Below are 12,812 nucleotides of genomic sequence, written 5' to 3'. Positions count from 1 at the left end.
GGAGGCTTTTTTTCTTCAAACATGTTCAATAATCAAACGTAATTTACCTGCATTTGATTGATTTTGACAATATTAGTGCATGAGAAGTGAGGCAGTATACCTCACGTCTAGTGAGTGGCCCAATCCTTCGTATATTTTTCTGTATGTGGCCCTCGGGAAAAAAAGTTTGGACACCCCTGCAGTATAGAGTAGTCAACGCGTGTTTAATACTGAGTACTACTCAGCGCACACGGCGGCAAGAGCGCACTTTATGAATGGAATCGGTCATCATTGACGGATGTTGGGGTCGCTGAGTAAACAGCCAAAGAGGGTGACGAGAAGTGGCACAGATGGGTAGCGCGCCACGCTACGAACCGGCTCCACCCGAGTTCAATTCCTGTCCAGGGCTAACAACGACACGACTGGCGAGCGATGTCAGGGCTGGTTGCCCGCTACCTTCACCGACCAGCATCGAACACCCGTGGTGGGATATGGTCAAAGAACCACAATGGTGGGAAGGCCTTCATCCAGCAGTGGATTTACCGTGGGCAGTAAAATATAAAGTGTTGCTTTGTAGCTAATAGCCCCAGGGTCACACAGTTCCACTCGATATTCAGCTCGGGTTGGACCGAACATTCGGGTCAGACGGCCAGTTGAGAGGGTCGCACGCATCTTCAATGGAGCCTCCATCAAGGCATTATTGTATTTCCCGATGGGCCAGAGCAGCAACTGATGCCACCCAAAGGTGACGAAACCTTTGAACGTAGCGGCCGTCACGTAATTCACTTTCATCGACCATATCGAGATGAGCACTGCAGTCAGGATCACGACAGATGTTCTGTGTGCGTGGAGTGGTGGTGTTGTTATTTTTACTATTTTTATTTATTTTAACCACCTAAGTCCCACTGAGCTACATAGCGCTTTTATAAGAAGCGACCTGGCCACAGATGATAGCTCAACAAAGTGGCTTATCGTGTGGACATTTAGAGCAGCCAAATATTCGAAACACGTCGATTCTCAATGTGGAATGGAAACACCGCAGCACCCGGAGCAAAAATCCACGCGACCCCGGGGAGAGAGACACCGCAGACTCCAAATATACAGCAGCAGCAGCAGCAGGCGTCGGGGTCGGGATCGAACCCACGACCTCCTGCACACCGGGCGAGGTAGTTAACATCTCCTAGCCACCGTGGCGACCCGAAGCCTTCATCCAGCAGTGGACTGCCAACACGGCACGGCATCATTGCGGGTCTACAAAGGTACCTGGTTGGAGGATGTGGAGCCGAGTGGACTTGCCGATGAGCGGTACCGGCAGTGTCAAGATCGGCCTCTGTGGAGGAGGAGGAGGCTCGTGAGGGACGCTCCCGGGCAGTTGGAGGCAGTCGCCCTCCAGCAACAACGACGACGGAGGGGCAAAGGAGCGACGCTCACAACAACGAGCAGAGAGGCGGGCGGCTAAAATGCCGCGAGTTGGCACAGCTGGTGGCGTCTGCCAGCCATCTCGAGTCCGTCAACCCATGGCACCTGCAGGGTTCTGTCCCGTGACCTCCTGTCAGCGAGCATTCGACACTTCGCGTGGCCTAAGAGTGCACCTAGCCTGGCACAAACGCCGTGGGGACGTCACCGCCACTTAGTGGCGAATGGTGACGGCTGTTGTTGTTGTCGATGCCGCTTCTGTGGACTGTCCTACTGTACGTTGACTTCGATGATTTTCCGTGAGGGAGGTGGGACCAGTGATGGACGAGTCCATAGTTGGTGTTTGACAGGGGGCGAGGGGGTTTGACTTGGACGGACCAGTCCATGTTGGGAGTTGGTTTAGAGGGGGGGGGATTTGTTCTCTCCTGGGCCACGTGACTCGTGGTGTGAATGCCCTCTCTCTCTCTCTGTCTCCACGTGACATGGGGAAGAGGAGGATAGGGAGCCCGGGAACGTGACAGCTGTGGCAGCGACGAGGCTGTCCGCCTGTACGTGACAGCTGTGCCGACGAGGCTGTCCGCCTGTGCGTGACAGCTGTGCCGAGGAGGCTGTCCGCCTGTGCGTGACAGCTATGCCGACTAGGCTGTCCGCCTGTACGTGACAGCTGTAGCAACGAGGCTGTCCGCCTGTGCGTGACAGCTGTAGCAGCGACGAGGCTGTCCGCCTGTGCGTGACAGCTGTAGCAGCGACGAGGCTGTCCGCCTGTACGTGACAGCTGTAGCAGCGATGAGGCTGTCCGCCTGTGTGTCGCTGCTGCTGCTGCGCGAGTCCCAGGCGCGCTACGAGGAGCTGGAGCGCGCCAGCTGCTGTGCCCCCTCTGCCTGGAGATGTTTTCCAAGCCCGTGGTCATCCTGCCCTGCCAGCACAACCCGTGCCGCAAGTGCGCCAACGACGCGTTCCAGGTGCTCGCCCGCACGCTCACCTGTACACTCACCTGTACACTCACCTGTACACTCACCTGGACACTCACTCACATGTAAACTCACCTGTACACTCACCTGTGACACTCACTCACATGCACACTCACCTGCACGCTCACCTGTACACTGACCTGTACACTCACTCACCTGTACACTCACCTGTGCACTCACCTGTACATTCACCTTTAACACTCATCTGTACACTCACCTGTACACTCACCTGTGAGACTCACTCACATGTACACTCACCTGTAACACTCACCTGTACACTCACCTGTGACACTCACTCACATGTACACTCACCTGCACGCTCACCTGTACACTCACCTGTGACACCCATCTGTACACTCACTCACCTGTACACTCACCTGTACACTCACCTGTGACACTCACTCACATGTACACTCACCTGCACGCTCACCTGTACACTGACCTGTACACTCACCTGTACACTCACCTGTGACACTCACTCACCTGTATACTCACCTGCACGCTCACCTGTGACACTCAACTGCACGCTCACCTGTACACTCACCTGCAAGCTCACTCGCATGTACACTCACCTGTAACACTCACCTGTACACTCACCTGTACACTCACCTGTGACACTCACTGACATGTACACTCACCTGTACACTCACCTGTACACTCACCTGTGACACTCACCTGCACGCTCACCTGTACACTCACCTGTACACTCACCTGCACTCCCGCCTGAACACTCACCTCCACGCTCACTCACTTGTACACACTCACTTGTACACTCACCTGTACACTCACCTGGACACTCACTCACATGTAAACTCACCTGTACACTCACCTGTGACACTCACTCACATGCACACTCACCTGCACGCTCACCTGTACACTGACCTGTACACTCACTCACCTGTACACTCACCTGTGCACTCACCTGTACATTCACCTTTAACACTCATCTGTACACTCACCTGTACACTCACCTGTGAGACTCACTCACATGTACACTCACCTGTAACACTCACCTGTACACTCACCTGTGACACTCACTCACATGTACACTCACCTGCACGCTCACCTGTACACTCACCTGTGACACCCATCTGTACACTCACTCACCTGTACACTCACCTGTACACTCACCTGTGACACTCACTCACATGTACACTCACCTGCACGCTCACCTGTACACTGACCTGTACACTCACCTGTACACTCACCTGTGACACTCACTCACCTGTATACTCACCTGCACGCTCACCTGTGACACTCAACTGCACGCTCACCTGTACACTCACCTGCAAGCTCACTCGCATGTACACTCACCTGTAACACTCACCTGTACACTCACCTGTACACTCACCTGTGACACTCACTGACATGTACACTCACCTGTACACTCACCTGTACACTCACCTGTGACACTCACCTGCACGCTCACCTGTACACTCACCTGTACACTCACCTGCACTCCCGCCTGAACACTCACCTCCACGCTCACTCACTTGTACACACTCACTTGTACACTCACTCACTTGTACACTCACTCACTTGTACACTCACTCACTTGTACACTCGCCGTTTGTTCGTTCGTTCGTGGGTGTTTTTGACGCGGTTTTTTTGTGTTCGTTTGACGGTACAGGGGAGGGGTAAGGGGTGGGGTGCGGGTGGTTGTGTTTAAAGTTCACAAAACTCGTGCATGTTCTTAAAAGGGGCCGCGCGGCCTCCGATCGATGTTCACAACTTTCCTTCAGTGTCGGGGTCAACTCGGCTACGCATCGTGTATTTAAAATATTGTACTCTCTAACACAATTACGCTCGGATGCTCCTGTATATTGGAAAAGGCGTTCACGAGATATAGATCACAAGTAACTTTGATGATGATGATTTAAACGATCTCTTTATTTTTCAGTTATTGGAAGAAAAACATAAGGGATGTACAATGGCCGCTAATTTTGAAGATGCACGTGACTACGATTCCATTCTGAGATCATGGAGATCATCATCGAGATGATCATGGAGATCACCATCGAGATGACCGTCGAGATGATCATGGAGATGACCATCGAGATGATCATGGAGATGGTCATCATGGAGGTGATCATGGCGATAACTATTGAGATAATCAAGGAGATGATCGTCGAGATTATCATGCAGATGTCCATCAAGATGATCATTGAGATGATCATGGAGATGACCATCGAGATGATCATGGAGATGACCATGGAGATGACTATCGAAATGTTCATCGAGATGATCGTGGAGATGACCATCGAGATGATCATGGAGATGACCATCGAGATGATCGTGGAAATGATCATGGAGATGACTATCGAAATGTTTATCGAGATGATTATGGAGATGCCCATCGAGATGACCATCGAGATGACCATGAAGATGACCAATGGGATGATCATCGAAATGACATCGAGATAATCATGGCAATGACGATGGAGATGACCATGGAGATGAACATCGAGATGACCATCGATATGATCATGGAGATGACCATCGAGATGATCATGGACATGACCATCGAGATGATCGTGGAGATGGTCATGGAGATGACCATCAAGATGACCATCGAGATGATCGTGGAGATGATTATGAAGATGACCATCGAGATTATCTTCGATATGATCATGGAGATGACCATGGAGATGATCATGGCGATGACTATCGAGATGATTATGGAGATGAACATGGAGATTACCATGGAGATGATCATGGCGATGACCATCGAGATGATTATGGAGATGAACATGGAGATAACCATCGAGATGATCATGAAAATGATATTGGAAATGACCATCGAGTTGACCATCGAAATGACCATGCAAATGACCAATGAGATGACCATCGAGATGACATCAAGATAATCATAGAAATGACCATGGAGATGACCATGGAGATGACCATCGAGGTGATCATCGAGATGATCATGGAAATGATCATGGAGATGATTATGGAGATGACCATCGAGATGATTATGGAGATGATCATGGAGATGACCATCGAGATGACCATCGAGATGATCGTGGAGATGATTATGGAGATGACCATCGATGTTATTTTCGATATGATCATGGAGATGACCATGGAGATGAACATGGAGATGCCCATCGAGATGATCATCGATGTGATCATTGAGATGATTATGGAGATGACCATCGAAATGATTATGGAGATGCCCTTCCAAAACCGGCGTGTTCTCTCATCTGTGTTTTGTACATAATCTTTTTCGAATAAAAAGTACACACGCGTCCCGCAGAGTCTGTCGTCGTGGTGGTGGCTGACACGGTCGCATCGCAAGGCTCCTGTTGCTCACTCCTCCTTGATGGTCATTCCCAGGCGTGGCAGCACGCTGCTGTTTGGCCGTCACGAGTTGTGGAACCAATTCTGAATTCACGGGCAATTTATTTTTAACACGCGAGGAGAGGACGCCGCTTTCTACACGGACCAGGCGTCGGCAGCCAAAATAACACGATGGTCCGTTGTTTTTTTTTTATTTGGTATATTATATTGAAAAATATCTTTCAAAATTTCAAGAGACACCATGGCACGTGAATTCGAGACGGTGGGTCCTTAATAAATAACGTCACGAAGCGGTCGCTTAAAGAGCCGCAGGTTTGCCCGACCCCTGACGTAGACGAATATGACCTCGCAACTCCCTTGCATGGAAGAAAACGAGCAATACACCTTCCCAGAAAGGCTTTCAAGAGGGGGACACACGAATGTTGACGGCTGATCCCCCATTACAGGGGGGCAACGTCGGAGACTTCTGCACGGTGTAGCCAACGCTCCCCTCGCCAACACGCGGAGACAGGGAAGGGTTCCAGTCAATTGTTTCCACCTTCACACACAGCTCCCTCCTTCACACACAACTCTCTCTCCCCTTCATCCACAGCTCCTTCCTTCATCCACAGCTCTATCCTGCCTAAGGGCCCTCGTAATGACATTGGCGTTAATCGCATGTTTCGGTGGAATTCATCCGAATGAAGTGAAATCCTGACTCTAAAATGTGTGCACACATTTGATGGGTGCAGTCATTGTTAGCTGGGCCAAAGCCATCCACTCGTTAAACTCGAGAACCCGGTTCAATCACACGCAGTGGTTGCAGCCCTCACTCCAACCCAGGATGTCACCACTCATGCAAGGTGGAAAACTGTTGTCACATCTGGGGTGGAGTACCTATTTTCTACCTCACTGCACTTGATAGAATTCAACATAAAGCAGGGTGATTGATGATCCAGCACTCACTGACTTTCTGTTGGAACTTGCTCACCTGCCCCAAATGGACATCTGTGAAAACGAGCTTCATGGCTCATCGGATTCCTCCAGTCTAAATAAAGATTCTGATTCACTCTGGCTTCTTGCTCACCGGTAGTCAGTCACCTCCATATCACTCTTCTATCACTCCTATCATGGTTACTACTCCCCTGAATTTCACTTGTTAATTCCTCCAATTCCTCCTCCCATGCTGAGAGGTCTTGGTCTACCAGCCCAACTCTTTCATGTCATTCATATCGTGTTCAACCACAATACTGTATGTCACAACAACAACCTCCATTCCCAACGAAGTGGCGGTGACATCACCAGTGGACTTGTGCCAGGCTATTTGCACTCTGAGGCCACGCGAAATGTTGAAGGCTCGCTGGCAGGAGGTCATAGGACAGACCCAGGTGCCATGGGGTTGACTGAGTGAGATGACTGGCAGATGCACCACCTGTGAGCGCCGCTCCTCTGCCCTCCACTATTGTTTGAGGATGACTACTACCTCCAATTGCCCAGTAGCTTCCTTCACATGCCTCCTTCACAGAGGCCGATCTTGCCATCCCTCGACCGCACCTGGGCATCAATCAGCCTCCCATTGTATTTGTACCAGATGGACATTCCTCTAGTATAGCCATGGAAAGCTTCTCAAACTACGTGGTCGAAAATGTGTTGAATAATGTAGGAGATAGAGGATATCCCTGTCGCACTCCAAGGTGAACAGGAAATGGCTCTGACTCCCAGCAATGTAGCATTACCCGAGCCTGCCCACCATGAGGAGGGTCCATAATGATTGTGAGCAGAGTCGGGGAATCCGAAAACACGAACAACAACACAGAGCCCGGCCTATTGATGTTATCATAGGCCTTGATCAGGTGAATAAAGCAGAGATATAGGCTCTGTTGGTATTCCCTACACCTCTACTGTAGCAGGCGGACAGAGAATATGGCATCCGTGCAGGACCTCCCTGGCCTGAAACCACATTTGGGCTCTGCAAACCTCTCCTCAGTGTGCCTGGCAAGACGATGTTGAATAATCCTTGCCAGGGCCTTTCCCTGTCATTGTTACAATCTGTGCAGTCCCTTTTCTTAAAGAGGGGGACCACCAGGGTGTCCTTCCAATCCTGTGGAACCTGTTGTTGTATACGGCCCTTTTTCCACAATTAATATCCATACGAATATTTAAGGATGCATACACGTAGATTTCTTTTTCCTTTATTTTGTGACGAACAATTTTTATTTTAATAATGAATAAAACCCGTAAGCCAGAAACACGAAAAACCAGATGTCGATCATAAACAGGACATATATAAAGAAATAATAAAACTCTCAAGGCGAGGATGTTAACAGCTATCCGCGAAAATCTCCAGATGAACAAGAGTTTGATGGGCCCCTTAGGAAAGGTCCCCCCGAGGTCAGAACACCAAGAGAGTAGACACGGAGGCGCCAACAGGGTAAATCGTATACAATTTTTTTGTTTCTTATTTGCCAGTAAAACAACGGAAAAAATAATTAAAAGGCAACAACAAGAATAAGATAAAAATTAGCGGTCCTAACGCTCACTCCAATTAAGAACAGGCCACTAGACACATCAGTGAATCCTTATCCAAGTATTAATTCGACATCAAACGATTTTCACCTTTTAATACTCTTACTGTTAAATCACCAACTTGGGAGCGGGAATACCGAGTCACATCAAAAGTTATCGAGAAGGAATGAGGCGAACGAGCAAACTTACGAAAGAGTTAAACAATATCCCAAGCAACCCCGACCACCTTTGTCTCTCTCACAGCGCGGAGAAGCAGGAACCACACCTTATCACAAGAAGCCATCTGGAGCTAGCCAGACGGATTAATGAGAAAACACACACAACAGCCAGCGAAAACGTTTTTGAGTTAAAGAAGTGGCTACACATCAGTCACACATAAAATTAAGAATAACGTGTTCACCTTACACGACATTCCATTATAGAACCTTACAGAACCAAGGGATATGGATTCCAACAATCAAGAAACGGACCTCTTAAACTCAGGATGAAAATTATTTTTCTCTTTAATAATGCCATCATAACAATGCGAACCTCGGTAAACCGAGAGGGGTGTCGGGAGGACGTAGTTACAAACACGAGTCTTGGCGAACATGGGACCAAATAGTATTTGAGAAAAATAAAGTCGAAAGTATAAAGAGATAGGTACTCCCGACCACCTTTGTCTCTCCCGCAGAGCGCGAGAGAGGGCAAACAGATCGTTATCGCAGGAACCATCTGCCACACACGGGACTTAATAGTGGCCCCACCCCACCCTGCACACGGGCAGTAAAAGAGCGAGCAAGCTTTAAGTTAAAAAAACCGCCATACATTTATACGTGATAAGACACACAGAATGACGAAAATTAATAAACTGAGTAGGAGCCAAGGTAGCGGGGTGGATCAGGTTGGTTGAATGTGGAGTCGAAGTGATATTTGAGCGACGTTAACACAAAGTATAGAGAGATGGGAAGATCCCGGCCACCTTTGTCTCTCCCCGCAGCACGTGATATAATGCATACGCCCGGAAGAGCATCTTCACTTGGAAACAAAATCGAATACCCCGAACCACAAGCAGAATCATATATGGGTACGGTACAATACGCTGTCAGATGAGAATGTTAAACTTTAAAAACTAACCATCTCTTTGTGCGTCGGGAACGGTACAAAAGGGGGGGAAGCCCCCTCTGGATGGAGTAGACAACCAGGCGCCTTCAGGATGAATCGCAGCGTCTGTTGTCTTGATGTTTATGGCTTGAGGAAAGACCCGAACAGAACCATGTCATAAATGACACACACACAAACATACACACTGACACACAAACATACACACTGACACACGAACCCCCCCACCACTGACACACGAACCCCCCCCCACCATTGACACACGATCAGATCAAAGATAGCTCCGCCTCGGGAGGAGGAGCCAAGAAGGAGAGAGATTTTTGGCATAAAAAGGAGCCGTTTCAGCATTGAATTCAACTCATCAGCCCTCGGGGCCAGCTCAACAGAAGAAGACTCATCTCAACTCATCTCAGCAGAAGACCCGCTCAACTCGTCTCAGCAGAAGACCAACCATCACCGACGCCGGAGACGCCTCTACAAACTCGCCGAATTGGCGACCCGCTGCCGCTGTTAGCGGCCAGCGCCACCACGAGCGAATCGTGAGCCTGCAATCTACAACCGCCGACGACGGAGCACCAGCGTGCCAGCTGCTCGCAAACGCACTGCGCGCATTACCAAACCGTCCGCGTACAACCGCGCCGCTGCGGGCGTGCTTCTACCGCCATCTGCCGGACGGTCATCGCAACTACAACAACTTATCAACTCGTTCACCAACGTCCGCCGAGTCCGAACCAACTACTGAAAGAAGAATCAACTGATACGTATGATACACTGCCCCCCCACTACACGACAAACCAGACGTCTGCTTGACGCAAAGAATCGATTCCGAACATTGGCCTACTCTTTCACCACTCATACCATTCAACACACACACACAGGTCATTAACAAAAGCCTAAAACCTCAAGCCATTGAACCATCCGTGATTGTGGAAACATCGCAACGACCGAGTGAATAATCCGTCGTTTTTAAGAGTGTTCATAATTGTCCTCTTTAATATTGTGTTGGGGCTGTACTTCTAACCGCATAAATTACCAACTGACCCATTAATAAGGATTAATTCTTGGCACCTCACCACGGAGCGCCGCTCGCGCGGGTGAAGAGCGTGTTCAACCGGTTCCCTGTCAGGGGTCTGGCCACAATTAATTAAAAGATTGGCCCGAGATAAGGATCTCAAAGGGAAACATCGCCACCCATTGAGTTGCGTTGAGAAAGTCGATTAGAAATACTTGAGTCGTTCGTTAATATTTTTCTTTCTGCATAATCTTGCTGGTATCCATGAATGAAATAACGAATTCAAACGCATATTTGTGCCTTCAAGAATAATACTGGTTAGAGTGCCCTTTCAACGAGTAGCGTTGCATAATAATCAGTCATCCTATTGTTAACAACGTGACAATAATTACATTAAGGGCCGCGCATGATCAATGACCGAATGCTGTGTTGTGTGACCATTCAAGTGACGAAAACATTGCGGCCATTGAGTGGTGTTGATAAGGCAATTAGAAGTATTTCAGTCGAACGCTTTAATTGCATAATCGTTATGAATCAATGAACGAACATCGACGTGGTACTGTGCTGACGATTTCAAGCATAATAACTTCGCATATCAGAATGTGTTAAGGATTGGATACGAATCAAAGACCGAGTGCCGTGTTGTGTAACAATTCAAGTATACGAGTTTGCATGTTATAAGGTTAAGGTTTTGATAGAATAGTTCGCATGTTTTTAATCTCTCTCTCAACAACCGATCGATTGCGTTACGCGTCGGGAATTAACCACAGGTGCCGTTATCAAAGTGAAACAACGCAATCGTGATGGTATCATGTTAACGCTGTGTTGAAATTCCAAAATCTCGAGATTGAGTTTTCATATTATCCAAAAATTAAAGTTAGCTAGAAAATAAAATTGATTAAAGCAGGTTTGTGTGTGATTCTTCCTGAAATTCTGCGTAATATTGTTCTGCGTATGAGATCTGAACCTTGAGGGGACCTATCACCACACATAATCCATAACACACATTATTCATAATGTTCAATCGAGAGTAATCGTATCCTTATCAATAATACGGAATTAAAGAGCAGAGTCGAATCGACTCTCTCTCTCATTTACGCTCACAACGCCTGCGTCACTGCATACGATTAATCGCGTTGTTCCAATTAATAACCAAACCTTGTCACCGAGGCTCGACCGCATAATCCATAACGACCTGGATTATCATAACCACACCCACTCGCATAAATGAATACGATTATCTCTCGAATCAGCATAATTTATGCGCATAATTACACCAATTAACATAATCTCGGATAAATTATGCAAATTTCAAATTTAATTTAATTTGCATTATTTTCATAAATTTTCATAACACCTATATATACAACAAAGGGCCTGCCACAAATGAACCATAATGCCTTGCTGATCTCGTCAAGGAGCATAAACAATCACGCGAACTCCGACTATCCTCGCAGCAGCGGCTTTTGGCTGAGCCATCGAACAAAGACGGTCACCGCATCGCGCGGTTTCAGATGCGCTTCTGTGGCCGTCTGGAACGCTCTAGGAAGCCACTGGGAGCTATGTACTTTTAAATCTAGATGACAAACTAAATTTCTTTAGAACTGCTTTTTGTGTTTACTTTGTTGGCTACGTACGCCGCGAAATAAGTTCAACATACATTCGAATTCGTTGACAGTTGTGTTCAGTTACACAAGGTGACCACGGGGTGGCGCTATATGCTAGAGCCCCGTACCTCTAATGCACACGTGTGCACACTCACGGTAAAGAGGTACACACGCACCCCACCCGACCGATTTGAATACCAATTAACACACCCGCGCACGCACACGCACCTCAAAAATGCTGACACAGACACGAAACGTACACACGCACCAACACCGACCAACTCTAACATCGATAACGACCGTCGTTCGCCAATAAGTGACAGTAACATTACCACAGAGCTTGTACAAGACTCGGTGCACTTTGAGGCCTTGTGAATTGTCGAAAGCTTGCTAACAGGAGGTCAGGGGTCAGGCCCAGGTGTCATAGGTTGACTGACTGGGGAGACTGGAAGATGCAACACCTGCGCTCCCCACTTGTCAACTTGCTGCATTTTAGTCGCCCGGCACTTGGCTCGTTGTTGTGAGGGTCACTGCTCTGTGCTCCGTTCTTCTTGGAGGGTGGCTGCCTCCAATTGCCCAGGAGCGTCCTTCACGAGTTGCCCCCAAAAGAGGCCGATCTTGACACCGCTAGTACTGGTCATCTGGAAGTCCAATCAGCTCCACATCTTTCTGTACCGCATCAGTCCATCTCTTCTCTAACCCCTGCCTCGCCCATTCTGCCCCTCTATCCAGACGCATAAAAGTTTATTTGGCATGTGGTGGCTGGGCATGCGAGCTACATGACCCAGCCAAAAGAGCTCACTGGTGGAAATGTCCAGATATTTCAAGGATCTGGGAGCTCCTCACACAATCCAATCTCTGGTTAAACATAGACAGGTCAGCCTGAATATATCAAACTGGCGTAGATGTTCCTTTAAT

This window comes from Petromyzon marinus, chromosome 43 (assembly GCF_048934315.1).
Source record: "Petromyzon marinus isolate PM22_M1 ecotype Great Lakes invasive population chromosome 43, UKy_Petmar_22M1.pri1.0, whole genome shotgun sequence".
NCBI lineage: Eukaryota > Metazoa > Chordata > Hyperoartia > Petromyzontiformes > Petromyzontidae > Petromyzon > Petromyzon marinus.
Note: the sequence above shows the minus strand (reverse complement) of the source record.